Genomic DNA, 14,798 nt, shown 5'->3' on the forward strand with positions numbered 1-14,798 from the left:
ATGTCCAAGCATCATCTGTGGACAGCGACTTTTTATTGGCGAGGTAGAGATCTAGGAGAATGGAAGGAAGGGGCTAGATCCACTGAGCTCTCACAGAGCTCTGCCCAGGTAGTCTGCTCTGAGATCTCTAGGACTTGGCCTGTGATGAGGTGCCGTGGTTGGAGAGTTGAAGCAGCAGGTCGGTGTATGAGCCCTCCTGCTGCCGGACAGCTCCTTTGCCACAGCCACCATGGTGAACCTGCTGCACTCCCCATCCTCCATGGAAGTTTGGGTCGGATTTCTTAAGGGAAGGGCTAACCCAGTGCTGACTGTGCTGCAGTGGGTGACAGGGAGACCATGGTTTACAGCTCTGTGATAAGTTTCTTTAAAAAATTCTGTTTATAAAAATAGATGGTGAACATACGGTACAACATAAAAATCCATGTGGTCCTGGAAAAAAAGTAGAAAGCACTTTAGCCTGAAACAGATGTGCTAAAGCAGCTCCTCAATGTAGTTTTTATTTTTTATTTGTGTGTATGTGTTTGTGTATGTGGGAGATATTTTTGGTTCCTGTTAGGCTTCTTTGCAGCAAAGCCCCTTTCTAGAATTTACTTTCCTTTATTAGAGTTGCAGCTCAGCTTTGTGTGGGCCTCTGGGGGTTTTGGCCAGCCGTTGGCAATTTCTCTCAGACACCCAATTACCCCTGACGTCAATGCCGTCTCTCCCATCTCCCTTGGGTGCCCACATTTTTTCCTTTGTAACACTAATAGCTGACTAGCTAAGTGCCTGTTATTTCCTTGGCAGAAGATTTGATTGTGTTTTGGGCCGGATACTAAATCCAAAAACTATGTAAAAATGTCAATAGGTGAGTGCACATTGATTTCGGTTAGTCACAGTGATATTTGAGCCCCTTTGGGGGCTCTGTCTGGGGAAGTATTTTACAAGAAAGATAATATAACAGAAAATTACTGGAGCTGCACAGGTCTCTGGTGGATTTCTTAGGGGCCTGCTAAGTTTCTGTAGAATCAACAAATGCTTTATTAATCTAAATTTGCGGTTTTGTTCCTGCCTCTCTTCAGACGGTTTGGGCTCGCCGGAGGAGGCTCGGCGGGAGCAGGGCGGCCGGCGGCACAGCCCGGCCTGGCTGGGGCAATTGGGAGGCCGGGGGCGGCGCGGGCCCCCTCCTCACGGCCAAGGCCTGCAGCGGCAGATAACGCGGGGGACGGAGGGGGTCCCCGGCAGCTGCGCGGGGCCGCCGCTGACTGGGAGCGCCTGATAAGGGCCCCGCGCGGGAGCCAGCCGCCAGCACCATGCCGCCAGCGCACTGCGGGGCCGCGGCGACTGGCAAAGAAAGTTAAACACAAGTGGTCCAGGGGCGGCGGGGAGGGCTGCGCTGGCAGATAATGGTAATTGATTGAATCACAGTCGCAGAGCAGCCTTGTTTTGCCTCGCAATTAATTTTTTTCTAATTTTCAGACCGAAGTATCCGAAGAGCTCAGGTTGCACCGACCGCGTGCTGCACTGAAAGATAATAAGCACATGCCCTCTTCAGCTTTTTGGGGGAAATTCAGGCCAAGAAAAGGCACAATTAAATAAAACGCGCCCCCCTTAAACTTACAAGCACGCGGCTCCGAGCTCAGCGGAGCGTGCTTTTAAGGACGAAGAAAATCAATGGCTTTGTCAGCTTGGCGGGCTGTAGCTGGCTGGCTGCAGGGGATGAGAAGTCAATTTTGTCCACAAAGCCAATGTACGGTGGCACTGGAGAAGGGGATTGCCTGGGGACGGCGATGCAGCGGATGCACGCTGGGCGTTCCTTCAGCTCATCGTCCTCTCCTCTACCCCTGCAGCCTCCTATCCCAGCACAAGGTATGCGCAGAGCACACCGAGATTTGTGCTGCGGGAATCTCGTACTGCTTCTTCCTCAGGTTTATTGCCACCACTCTGCATCTTCCTCACTAGCAACCTTTCAGCCAGAATTTCTTTCTCTTTTTAAGGGGATCTCCTGGTATAGTGTTCAGGAGCAGTAGTATTTTGTGTACTTCAGGTAAATAAAACCTATTTTTTTAATCTTTGGAAATTGCATCTACAAGCAGTCAAATCTTATGTCAACACAGCATGTAGATTGCAGGATACCTAATAACCAGTAAACCATTTAAAAAAGTATTCTGCTTGATCAGACATGGTGCTTAATGTATAGTGCTGTATCCTGCCTCGTAGGTAATTAGTATGGGGGGGAAAAGCCTCCCCTGTGGACCGTGACACCATAGACCTAAGCTGGCATTTTTTCACACATTAGATCTTTCTTTCTTCAGTGGAGGGCATTTCTTTGCCCATTTAAAAAGCCGTTCTCTAAGAAGGAATGGGCTGTATAGACAGTATTGTATATCTTAAAGGAACTTTGCAAGTGCTAACAGTATATTCTTCTTCCTGTGTAGACCCAGGGTAAGGTGGGCAGGCAGGCAGTATTGTAGTGCCAGAGGACAAGAAATCAAACATAAGGTAGGAAAATAGCCCCTAACCTGGGAAATATATTAGCCAAGGATTACAACAACCTGCTTTTGCTATGACATTGTTGGTTCCCATCCCAGAACAAATGCACGTGTGAATGTATTGGTGAAATGAAAGAGTCTTATTTAGGCAAGGCATTCTGGTTTGTTTTATCATGAAGAAGCTGAGTTTTTTTGGTGGTACTCTCTCACATTTTGTACATAGGCTGAAATTTATGGGATTTTTCTCAACTATGAAGCAGAGGAGCATTTGCTGGCAGTTTGGGCAGGAGAAGGGTATCCTGAGCCCTGAGCCTTTGGCTGTGAATCACAGCTGATATTGTTTTGAACAGAGTGTGGGATCTCCTCTGTTGAAAGAGCTGATAATCTGCCTCGTCGTGACCACTGGTCATAAGAGGGGCGGGTCAGCTTTGAAGAGAGAAGTCTTTCTTGAAGGCACCATGTTACAAGCTTATGGACATAGGCCAGCGCAGCCATTGCTGAGCAACTTTAGGCAGGGACTTGGCTGTCACTGCAGGGTCTGCGTGTGGAAAGAACACACTGATTTCTCGCTGTAGGCTTGAGAGCCTACTGGGCTACTGCTGCCAGCCTCCCATGAAGCTCCAGGTTCTGGTGTAATTAAACCCACAAATGTAATGAGGTCACAGGCCTCTGCCTGGTCTGTTTGGCCACTGCCCTAAAGACAAGTGCTGAGCTGCCCCAGGCAGTATGATGTGTTACTGGCGCCGTGCTCAGGAGCCATTCTGCTCCAGCCTGTCCAGAGCTGGCCTGTGCTCGCAGTCTGTTGGCCTCAGAAGTGCTGACAGTGATGTGGAAAACAAGCTCCTGAGTGAAAAGTATTACGAGTTTGTTTGGATAGAAAAAAGCAAGCAAAACTCATGGAGGTGATGTGCACCACACACTGCCTGCTCGCCTTTGAGCTCCTCCGGGCCCTGGCACGTTGCCGGCACGGGGGCCGCAGCCCCTGGCACTGAGCACCCTCAGAGCTGCCAGCCCTGCCCACAGGAGCGCGAGGAAAGGACAAACCTCGTACCTCCTGGAGAAAGATTTAGAATGGTTCCTGTGCTGAATTTTTGGGTATGAGCCTGTAGGATGCCGGGAACCAAAAGTCAGAGGCAGCTGGAGGTGCAGACTGCTCATGAACAAACTCCTGAAATAAAAGAGGTGGGTTTTAACTGAAAGCCGTGTTAAAAAAGCTGCATGCTGGAGGGCCAGCCCCAGACAGCACGTGGTGGTGAGCGCAGCGTTCCTCACTGCTGCCTCAGGGCAGGCACTGCCTCAGCCCACGCGGAGGCACCCTGGGGCGGCCGAGATGGGACCTGCTGCCCATTCCCTCACCCTCCTGTGATGTGGAGGCGTGAGGAAGTGCGAAGGAGGTGATGGGGCTGGTGCTGTGAGGCCATGAGGAGACTGGGGTGCAGGCAGGGGGACGTGGCAGCTGTGGCAGGGAGCGAGTGGAGGGTGTGAGGTAAGGCTGAGGGGAAATGGGTGTGGAAACCGCACCAGACTGATGTCTGGGTCTGGGTAGCCAGCAGAGAGCTGGGTGAATGGCATGAGGTGGTGGCTGGGCTCAGCAGAGCTGCTCTGTGTCCTTGTCCCTGCCTTGTCAGAGCTGTGCCGCAGGCTGGGGCTAAAGACAGCTTTATGCCCTCTGATTCTGCTTGCTCGAGCTCAGACTTGAAGAAGGTTTCACTTGACTTCAGGAAGTTGCAGGCAGCACCTGCTCTCTGCTCGCGTTTTTCTTCTTCCTGCAAAGCCGGAGTGATCTTCATTAACTACACTGGAGGCGGGGGAAATCGCGGCCACTGACTGACGTGTACCTCAGGCAGCCCGAGGCACCCCCTGGAGGCCTCCTCTCCCCGACGGCCCACCTTCACTCTCACCATCTGCACGGGCTGGGTGTTCCACAGGTGAGGTTCCCCCTCCATGTGCTTTGGCTGTGAAGTACGGCTGTGGGTGCTGGCCCTGAAATCCCTGGTAAGAGGAGTGAGCTGCTGCCCAAAGTCCATCCCTGTTAAGGATTTTAAATAGGGGCACCATTGTGGCATCTCTTGCTTTTGAACTTCAGAAAGAATGAAGACTTAAAATTCCTTTAAAAAAATGTGACTTTTATTTAGATTCCCATTTCTTTGCTTTTCCCAAGCAAGCTCAAAAGGCGTGTTGCTTGGTAGGATGGTGGGGGAAGGAGGACTTCTTTCTCAGACCTAGAGACTGTATGTTAAGATAACCTAAAGAAAAGAGAAGTTCGGTGTGAAACTTGTGTGACTTGTTTACTTATTCTGCCAGAGCCTACCTTTTAAAGTGCTAGGTTAAAAGCTGGGTGAATTTGTGTAGCAGTGAAGGAAGGAGAGCAGTAATGGGGTAGAAGCTCTTTGGGAGACAGCAGTGGACGAAATATCAGCATGAGAGGGAGCAGAATAAGGAGAAATGGAGAGGGAAACACCAGCAAAATGATAATATGATTTCTGTCCCTTTGGTAAAGACTTGAGGAGATCTGCTGGTGAAGTAACTCCTGCTGTTCCTTTTCCCTGCTTTGTTACAAACCTCTGTGGCCTCACAGGCCAGGTCTCCTTTGTTTCCTGGGTGTGGGCTGTGTCTGTTGGCAGTCAAAAACATCATTAAGATATTCAGTTGAATATTCAGAAATTAGGATTTGAGGTTGTTCCTGCCATATAATTCACAAAGTCTCACTCAAGTCACAGCCAGAACATTACATCTGCCCCGGAGAATAAGGAGGAAATTCACCAGCTTATTTTAAGTTGATGTCGTGGAAGCATGCAGGAATACATCCAAGTTAAACTCAAAGGGAAAAGCTTGGACTGGTTGCAAATTTTATCAGATATAGAGTTGCATTAGGACCTCACACTTAAAAATGATTTCAAATTGAAAAACATAAAGTCTTTGAGCAAAATTTGTTATTCAAAAATATATCAGTATGAATATGTGAGTATCTTACGTAAGCATCATATCAGCGTGAGAGGACAAGCTCAGTAAGGCATCAGTTAAGTCACATTCGAGACAAATCACGTGTACATCAGTGCCATATTCTGGCAGTGTGTGTAATTACTGAGAGGCGTCAGAATTATGCTTTTGTCTTTTAGTATTATGAAAGTGTGCGGAAGAGTTGTGATGTTTCTGTTGTTGATGTAATCTTACATTAATTTCCTAATCCTCGAATACTCATTCAGTTCACTTGGGCTGTCTCGTAATTTTGACAAAGTTTCTTTTTTTATCTGGATCTTCATGGGAATGGTCTCTCAGTTGACTGCCAAGCATTCGCTCTCTCTTTCATACCGCTTTTATAGGCCCACATCACCGTCAGTCTTAGATTCACAGAGCTGGTAGACAGAACAGTTGGAAAGGAGAGTGGATGACCTCAGAGGGAGACAGACTTATGTGCTCTGATGGCAGAGGTGATGCAGAATTAGAGGAAGAGATGGAAAGAGGATTAGCATGGTCCAGAAACTTCAAAAATCAGAAACTTACTGGAAGAAAGGAATGCATCTACACTATTTTACTTTTCTGCTCTTTTGGCCAAGCAATTCTGCCAACAGCTGAACACTGCTCTGCTTTCTTTTCCAGTATCAACTGCTGCCTCATTAGCTATTTGAAGTGCTGCTGTAGACATGGACTTGTGAAGCAAGAGGAACAAATGTCTTGCTTCTGGAGGGTGTGATGGGGTAGCATCTTCCGTACCCAGGCACTTTAATGGCTTCCCGGAGCCAGTCTGTTACAGCAGTAATTTTACTTACAACCTATCATCCCAAGAAAAAAAAGAAGAATTACAGTGTGTTCAGTATGCCCTGTGACTTTATGGTGGTAGCCTCAAAACAGTTTTGAGGAACAGTTTGTGGAGAGGTGATCTCCATAGGTCCCTTCCAGAGTAAATTATTCTGTGACTGAACAAAACCCAAAAAGAATCTGTAGCAGAAAGGGAGGTTGGAATTTTGCTTCTGGTGCAATTTCAGGGGCCTTGATGAACGGTGCTTTTTTGATACAATGAGAATTGACCAGGTGATTGACTTCCACAGTAAAAATCAGAATTCCACAACCCCAATAGCAAATGATGCTTGAGTTCTCTGGGAAAAATAGCTGGGTTAGTTAACAAGATACCCTTCTCTTGAGGCAGAGTCAGAGGCTACTTCAGGACTTCCCTCCCTTTGCAGCAATATCCCAGAAAGTGAGACAGGAAAAGGCACACGTGCTCCTAGTGACGGCAGCTTGAGCTCATTAGTTTTGATTTTTAGATATGCTGGCATTGTGTCAACAGCTTTCTGTCACATTTATGGCCTTTCCAGATTACTTATCTGGGGGAGAAGCATACTTTCTGTTTATGTTCAGCCTTCTTCTGTTATTTATGTCATTGAGCTCACCGCCCAGACAAAGCCCATCACTGCATATTGAATCTACTGTCAAAGTTGCAAGGCGAAGACACAAAGCAGAGGTAACTCTTCCATGCAGATCTTTACTTCTGGCTGACTCCACTGTGTTCCTGAGGTCTTTTGAAAAAGCGCATCAAAAATAACTGAACTATGAGAAAAATGATTCCCTCCCATGAATGAGCGTGTAGGTCTTTTTCTGATGAGATTAAAGAAAAAAGAGAGATTTATTTTGCACCACCCCTACTAGATTGCTCTTCATTCAGTTTATCTTTGCTAATTCATCTTGGAGTGCTTTGGAATATTTCTCAGCATCTATCCGTGTGTTTCACAGGACAGTCTGTGGAAAGGACAAAACATTTGATGAAGGGTCTTTACTGCTGTCTGAATTTCCCCCAGCACAATTCCCTGTTTGGTACTGAGACTTTGAGTGAGCTGGTTGAGCCTCCTTTTGAACCCATCATAGATTTTTCTTTGTATTTTATTTCCTTTAAAGTTTATTTCCTTCCTTATGGCGGCCACCTTTTGCCAAACGAGTGAGGCACTGCAGTTCTTCCTGGCTTTTGCCCCATTTACCCCCTCCCAAAAAGATTGCAGTGGCTGTATGACTGAATCTCAAATTTTCCCCGGAGCGATCTCTGATTTCTTTTCAATCAGTTCATTTAATTGACCGTGTTTATTTCCCTAGCCCTTGTGGCTCCCTGAGTGCAGCTATTTGTCAGAAGCTGGATGTTAAGCATCCTTTTCATGTTTTACCTGGAGACTTTCTTAAACCATCTCGTCTGTTCCCAGCATTTGGGGCTAAGCCCAAAAAGGAAGCTCTCTCAATCAAAAGGCTATCTAAATGGATAATGTGATACTTTGAGACCTGTTACAAAGAGGCAAACGTCCCTGTCCCACTGCTCCCGTGTTTATCCCAGCAGAGCAATGGCAGCTTTGAAGACTTGCTTGGGCAAGGATCCCAACATGGATGTCTGCAAGACAGCAAACTGGAACTCGGTACACGCACCTAGCATGCTGCTTAGATGTGGAGCCTAGGCATGGTGCCCACTTAGGAAAGCAGCTTTGTAGTCTGTATTTGCTTAATTTAGTCTTCATCTGTCCTCCTGAGAATGGCTGTTCACTGCACGTTAGTGTCCAAGAGCAGGAAACGATGGAGGCAACTTTCACAAGAAAGATGAAGCAACTTGGCACTCAACTGGAGTTTGGAGGTTAAACTGCTTCTCAAAACATCATCCGTACTGCTCGTCTAAGGGATTTCCAAGACACAAATAGGATGGGGAGAAAGATGCCTTTGTGTCCTGTGTTTCCCTTTTCTAGATGATGTCTTGGTGACATTAGCTGCCTTCTTTGAAGACTAAAACATTCTATTTGAATGCTTTTCATGCTTTAGTTTGACATACAGCATAAATCCAAGCAAACTGACCTGAAACGGGAATACATTTTCCTCTTCAGTGACTTCTGTCTGTGTCTGCCGCTAGTATCTATATTAGTAAATGCCCTTTCTTGGGAAGGTCCTGGCTCTATTCTTTTCCAAAATCTTTTAAGCAGTGATAACACACCATTATTTCCTAGAAAGTCTGGTCAGCTTCTTACAAAGCAACTCTTAAATCACTGTCCTATTTTTTCCCAGTACCACTTATTTTTATCCTGTCCTTTAAAAATAAACATAAGAGTAATTAGGGAGAAACGCTCTGCGTTTGAAACACAAATAGAAGGAAGTAAAAGCTATGATGTGTCTTTGCAGTCCGTGGTCAAATATCCAAATTTAAATCTTGATGTCTAAGGGAAATGAAAAGGGATCCTTTTAAATAACAGTCCCTTAATTATTCAGGAAAGGTAAACTTGAACATTTGATTTGATTGCAATAATACAGCTAGTTTAATTTTTTATTATTTTAAACTCTCACCCAGCATGCTGTAGTAAGTTATTTTCAGTGTGTTTTTAAAGTCCATATTGAAATATTAGCCATAACTGTCTGCTGTGTATAAAGGGGGGTGGGGGGATATGTTTGAAGTTTAATCATGCTTCTACTTACGCTCAGTCCCAGAGCAATCCTTTTTTCTGCTGCTGAGCTCAAACAGCCAGTAGCCAGGTTTGATCTGCTGCCCCACGGAGCAGTGCCCTATGTGAATTTGAAGTTGGCTCAACCCGGGAGGCCTGCAAATAAAGACTAGCCTCAGGTAGCCAGCTCTCTCCTTCCCAGCGCAGCTCCTGGGGCGCTGCCTGGAGCAGTCCTCCTGAAATTGTTTCAGGCGATTGCTGCAGACTATCTCCACTCCTGCCCCTCTTACCCCTCCTTCCCTCTCCTCCTCCTGGCATAAGGGAGGAGTTTTGGAGTCCAGGAGTCCTATTTGACTTTAATAAAAATGAAAAAATAAAAAGCAGAGCAGTTTGTAGGGAACTGGCACAGACTGTGGAAACGGGAGCCACAGCAAGACAAAACCCAGTGGCCTTCAAAACTTTTTTCCCTTCTTTTTCACCACATGACTTGGAGGATGTGGACAGTAATTAAAGGACCCCCTAGCTCCTCATTTTCTGTGCCTGGTCCTTTGATCTGGTTCGTGTCGGGGAGCTATTTTCATTGTTCCTGTCTTTTCTTTTATTCTCACCCGGCCCCTTTGATGTGAGCAATGATGATCTTTAATTCCAAAATAGGAGATGGGCAGGATAGCAGTGCTGGCCTTACATAATGCATCTTTCACATCTTATTTTTAAACTTGAGCACAATAGGTGCAAGTTGGAGCCCGGGGAGCGTTAACCCTTCGCAAGCAGGGAGCTGCGAGGAGGCTCAGAGCCTCCGGTAACGTCAGTCAGGTTAATCTTCTGTGGATGCCTACAGATGCGTTTGTGAAAAAGATGATTATTGTTATTTTGGTTCAAATATGATGGATCTCTAAATATAATCTGGAGGGAGTTGATCCTAATTGTTCCCATGTGGAAAAAATGTGCTGAGAAAGAACAGTAAAGCTAATGCAGTTATTCTGACTGGCTTCACTTGGCAGCACAGTGGGAGTGAAGCATACTGTTTATTAGTGTATGTTAATAAACTATAAGGGACAAGCTGCGGGTGGCGCTTTATAAACTGTTAGCTCAGGTAGGATGGATAGCAATGTGGAGGTTATTAGTAACACTAGCAGGAGAGGAGGGCTGGGGTCTTTGTTAGCTTGAAATTCCCCAAGTCCGTCACGCCCCGCGCTGCACGTCCATCGCTGGCTGTGCCGGCAGTGACCGCCATCGGGCCCGGCCGAGCGCAGCGGGGGCGCACGGAGCACCCTGTGCCACGCCACCCCTGGGGACATCCCGTGCTGCGCTCGGTGGCATCGCGCCACGCGGCCCCAGGGAGGCAGGTGGTGGTGGCAGGGCTCCGTTCCCGGGGGGCCGCCCCGGGAGCTGCCGCATTAGTGCGGTCCCATCTGCCCCGGCAGCACCTCCTCCCCACGGGCCCAGCCAACAATGGCTCCGGCTGCCTGCGCCCGGCCTGCTCACATGCGCGGGGGTCGCTCAGCACAGCGCGCCGCTCAGGGAATCCGCCTGAAATTTTAAGCACGTAGCACAGAAATTTCACACTTCGGGACACGAAGCACCCACATCCAGCTTAGCTTGAAATGCCACGGAGGGAGGGCTGGGCTCTTCCCAGTGCCTTTTGTTTCGGCGGGATTCGTGCCTCTGGAAATTCCGAAAATCAGACGTGTCCTGTGTGCCACCTGAACGTTACTTTGGACACTCCCTTAGTTTGTTCCATGCTTAGAAGCAGATCCAAATGTGTAGCAAATCATAACAAAAGCAATGTATTGTCTCTCTTTTCCTGGGAAAACTGTCTTGTCAATAAGAAATAACAAAGAAGCGATGAGGACAGCAAAGTTAAGTGTGGAGATGGAGAGAGGACAGAATGTGATTACGTTGGAGCTTAATGTCTGCTTTATTATTTTCATTCATAGAATATGTAATGCAAAAAAGGCCTCCATGGCTGAAACACTGTTATGTGTGGAATTATACTCTCACGACACTGGCACTTTCAGGGACATAAAACTTGCGATGCGTTTGTGTATTCCTTGAAATAACAGCTGTTTATTAGATATCTTTCAGGGAGATTCTGTGATACGTTACGGTCCTGCAGCAGCAAAGTGCTCCAGCAGATGCCTGACTGCAGCACGTGGCTGGACGCATCGGCTCCGCAGCCTGTGCTTGCTTAAAGCTGGGCACATGCTTAAATACTTTGCTGAACTGGGGCCAAGGCAGATGTAGTGAATACCTATAATTAACTTTGCTAAATGGCTTACAATATGCCACTTGTTTCCATGTGCTTTTAGATTTCCCACTTGATTATCATTTGGGCTGAACCGCGTGTTTGTCCTTGTCTGCCGATCTCGCTCTCTTTCTTTTTTTCTTCTTACTTCGGTCAGTTCCCTCAGAATCCTTCTGCGTTAGGAGTGAAGGAGGAAAAAATCTCTTCTAGTTCTTCTAGTACAGCAGTGATCCAGGAAACGCAGGGAGAAAGGGTTGTGGGGAGAGCTAATATTTCACTGGAGCAGCTTCTGGAGCTGGAAAAAGTAGGCACGCTTCTGAGGGCTGGCAGCGGGACGTGGAACCTGTAACCGTGACCGCTTTTTCCAACGATATCAGCTAATCTAATAATAAAGACTTCTCGGGTGATGTAATTCCTTTTTTTAGACAGGGCAAAACAAACACTGAAATTGGAAAGGGAAAGTTGGCACCAGCGCGTTCCTCAGCAAGTAGTAGAGTCTTTTCTCGAGTTGGAAAGGAAAGGAAAAATTACTCTTTCTAAACCAGCCCTGTTTAAGGGCTTGAGCATGCCCAGATAGCCCCTAGTTAGGCTCCAGCAGCCTAATGAAGCTGCCTGTTTTGTGATTTCCCTGCACACAGTCCCTGCCTGCCTTGATTGGCAGCTGGGTAGCAGACCTCTGCAGCTGTGACAATTTGCCTGAGGGAGACTGTAAGTGTCTCATTGAAACTTGCATTGTAAAATCCTCCGAAATGCCTCCCATAATATTAGGCACAGGAGAAAAACACAGGTGTGAAAAACTTTCACAGATCCCATGAGTTCGATGTCTCTTGGCAGCTTTGGTGGATTCGCTGTTATTATATAAATTTAAAACTTACATTTACGAAGAAGGATTTGTTCCATCTTCTGCCACAAGGAGAAGCGGGGCCGGCGTCAGTGCTCGGCCTTGTGAGGAAGAGGAGGGCCGGTGGCCCACCTGCCCTGCTGCCATGCAGCCCCACAGCACTGCCCTGAGGGAGGGCACGGGCTCAGACCCCCGCAGTGAGCGTTCAGTGACTGATTCTGCATCCCATGAAGGAGGGATTTGGAAATCTAAGGGGTATGCCAGCGAATTCAGCGTTTCCATGTGTGTGTAAAATTTTATCCTTTTCTCCTCTTCCCCTGGTTAAGTAGCTTAATATGCTGCTCACTGTCATAGCTCTTACTTATCTAGAGCACTGTCAGCGTTGCTGTGGGATGAAGCTCAGCTTCGGAATGCCCGGTCTGTGTGCTGCTCTGTTTGCTCCTAGCCGTGTTACAGCCACTTCATTCCTTACATTTGCCATGAATGAAGCCCAGCCTGACTGCAGCCTTCAGGTGTAGCACTTTAACAGTCCCAGCGCAACATTCAGGAATTAAAGTTTTGGGGAAATGTGAGCAGCTAAATTTAGACCTCAGAAATGTGCCCGATGTGGGTGACCTGTGGGTGTGTACCTGGAGGCTCCCTTGTGAGGCAGCCAGGCTGCATTTGTTGCTGAAGGGAAAGAGAGTTTGGTTAACTGGGAGCATTCAATTTGCTTGCTCGGGTTGTTTTTGATTAGTAACTGAGAGCAAGGTTAAGCTATAATAACATATCTGCTGTAATAAAATCATGTTGGTGAGTGATACGTGTGGCTAAAGAGATGTAGATAAGCTGGTCTGTTAAGCAAATAGCCTTTGGAAATGCTTTGGAAATAAACACAGGAAATAGATGAAATAAGAATTAAAGCCAAATTTAAAGGTTTCTTTACACTTCTGTGCTCAGAGCTTTGCCGTGAGGCTGCCTTGTTCTGAGCAGCCAGGCTGACGGGGCGGCTGGCTGGAGCCCTGCGAAAAGAGAAGCAGTTCTGAATTTAGTAACGAAAAGTGTAGATGCATCACTGAGTTCCTGTTGCCGTAACGTGGTGCCAGACCCAGCGACTAGTCGGAGCCGAAATGGCAAGCCTTGGCAGATCTTAAATTCAATCGATACTCCGAAGTTTCTTGAGAGCCCCTTTGCACGCTTTGCCTTCCCTCCAGTTCTGCAGACTCCCATCAGTTCAGGAAGATCGGTGCGGTTGCTGCAATGTGCACACGGTGTGACTTGGTAGCTGCAGTAGGGCTGTGGCTGTTTCAGTTCCAGGTTGGTATCACAGTGTTCTGCTCTCAGTGCTTTCTCAGACTGTCCTCCCACGGACCGCGAAACCTGTGCTGATGTATAGTGATTTAATGTACTGTAAACTACACAAGAGGGCTCAGTTTCATGGATGAGTAAAGCTGTTGTATAAATCTTTTAAGTGGTGTCAATTGAGGAGCTGAACTCAGAGTTCAATTGAACATTCGCGATATCAGATGAAAGCCGAACTTCAAACACTCGCCGAGGCCGTTTCATTCTGTAGCAATGTTTTAAACAAACACTGCGGAGTAGATCAGCAGCGCGCACTGCGTTTCCTGGATGGGGAAACTGAGGCACACAGCCACCAAACTCCCCTCCTCATTGGCTCACAGAGCTCCTGCTGTGCTGCCCTGGGCTCTGTGTGGGGAAGGAACTGATTTACATGGCAACACTGGGGAAACCGCTCGTCTTCTCTCTTGCGGCAGCGGTGGCAGTGAACGTGTTGTCGTGTTCCTCTACTTACCCAATAAATGGAGCTGTAAAGGAAACAGTAGTTTTGAAAAAACCTGCAGCCTAGAGCATCTGTTGTCTACTGTACTTTTGTCAGCGATCTCTTCCTATAATTTACATCCAAAGCATTAAATGACAGAACTTGGCTGAATCAGATATATACAGTAGAGCTTAATGGTGATGTATCAGGGAATAAAGGAAGCCCCTCAAGCCTGCTTAGCTCTGCACATGCACGTGAGCAGGGGTGGGGGAAGGAGAGCTGTGTTTTTCTTGGAAAAGGACCTTTTTGGTTCCTCCTAATCTGGCACCTGGAGGTCCAGCTGTGCTAGCTGGAGGCTGTGTGTAGTCTCATGCATGGGAAGGATGATGGGCAGATCGCTGTACAAGTTGAAGCATTTTATATCTCTACAGACAATATATATAGCTGTATTTGTGAATAGTGGCAGTGTAAAATGGGAGGGGGAATTACTCTGCAGACGATGATTTGCCGGCAGTGCTCCGGTCTGGCCTGGTGTCTGTTGTGATTCGCTGGGAGCACCGGCAGCGTGTGGGTTTTCCAGCCGTGGAGCTGCTGTGACTGCCATCAGTGCTTCCTGGCTCCATGAACTGCCTGCACATTATCTTCCCGGGGCTGGAGCTCTGCACATGGCCTGGAAATGTGTCATTCTGGTTATGTGCAGCTTGGTCTTCTGCTGAGTTATACCAGTCCTACTTCAGGGTATTTCCACTGGCTCAACTCGATGGCAGTATTCCTAATTTACTCGGGTGTAAGTAAGAGTATCGGGTTCGTTACTTTGAGCAGTTCGTTCTCTTGATTTAGTTTTGTTCTTCAGTCACACAAATGCCAAGGTTAATTTGCTCTTAAACACTTGATTTCCTAGGACATAAAAGTGACTCCATATTTAAAAAAGAAAATAGAGAAGGGCTTTATTCTGCACGGAGGTCTGGGCTGGGGCTGGTGGGGTTACAGAGCTTTAAAACCACTGAGTTAACATTTGAGAACATTGGAAAATTGTGCGAGGTAATGTTGCACTCCTTATTAACGTTAGACCTTGTGGGTTTCG

The 14,798-nt window shown here is 47.2% G+C and overlaps 1 protein-coding gene across 6 annotated transcripts in view; it reads left to right on the forward strand.

Moving 5' to 3' along the window:
- ZNF423 (zinc finger protein 423) overlaps nucleotides 1–14,798 on the forward strand; it is a 234,758-nt gene that overhangs the window by 109,708 nt on the left and 110,252 nt on the right. Inside the window, exon 1 of one of the 6 annotated variants that reach the window (XM_046899704.1) lies at nucleotides 4,023–4,396. The exons of the other annotated variants lie outside the window; for them this stretch is intronic. The gene's annotated coding sequence lies outside the window, so the exon portion shown is untranslated. Of the gene's footprint in view, nucleotides 1–4,022; nucleotides 4,397–14,798 lie in introns of those variants that run through there. 6 annotated transcript variants of the gene reach the window in all.

This window comes from Gallus gallus, chromosome 11, assembly GCF_016699485.2.
Source record: "Gallus gallus isolate bGalGal1 chromosome 11, bGalGal1.mat.broiler.GRCg7b, whole genome shotgun sequence".
Taxonomy (NCBI): domain Eukaryota; kingdom Metazoa; phylum Chordata; class Aves; order Galliformes; family Phasianidae; genus Gallus; species Gallus gallus.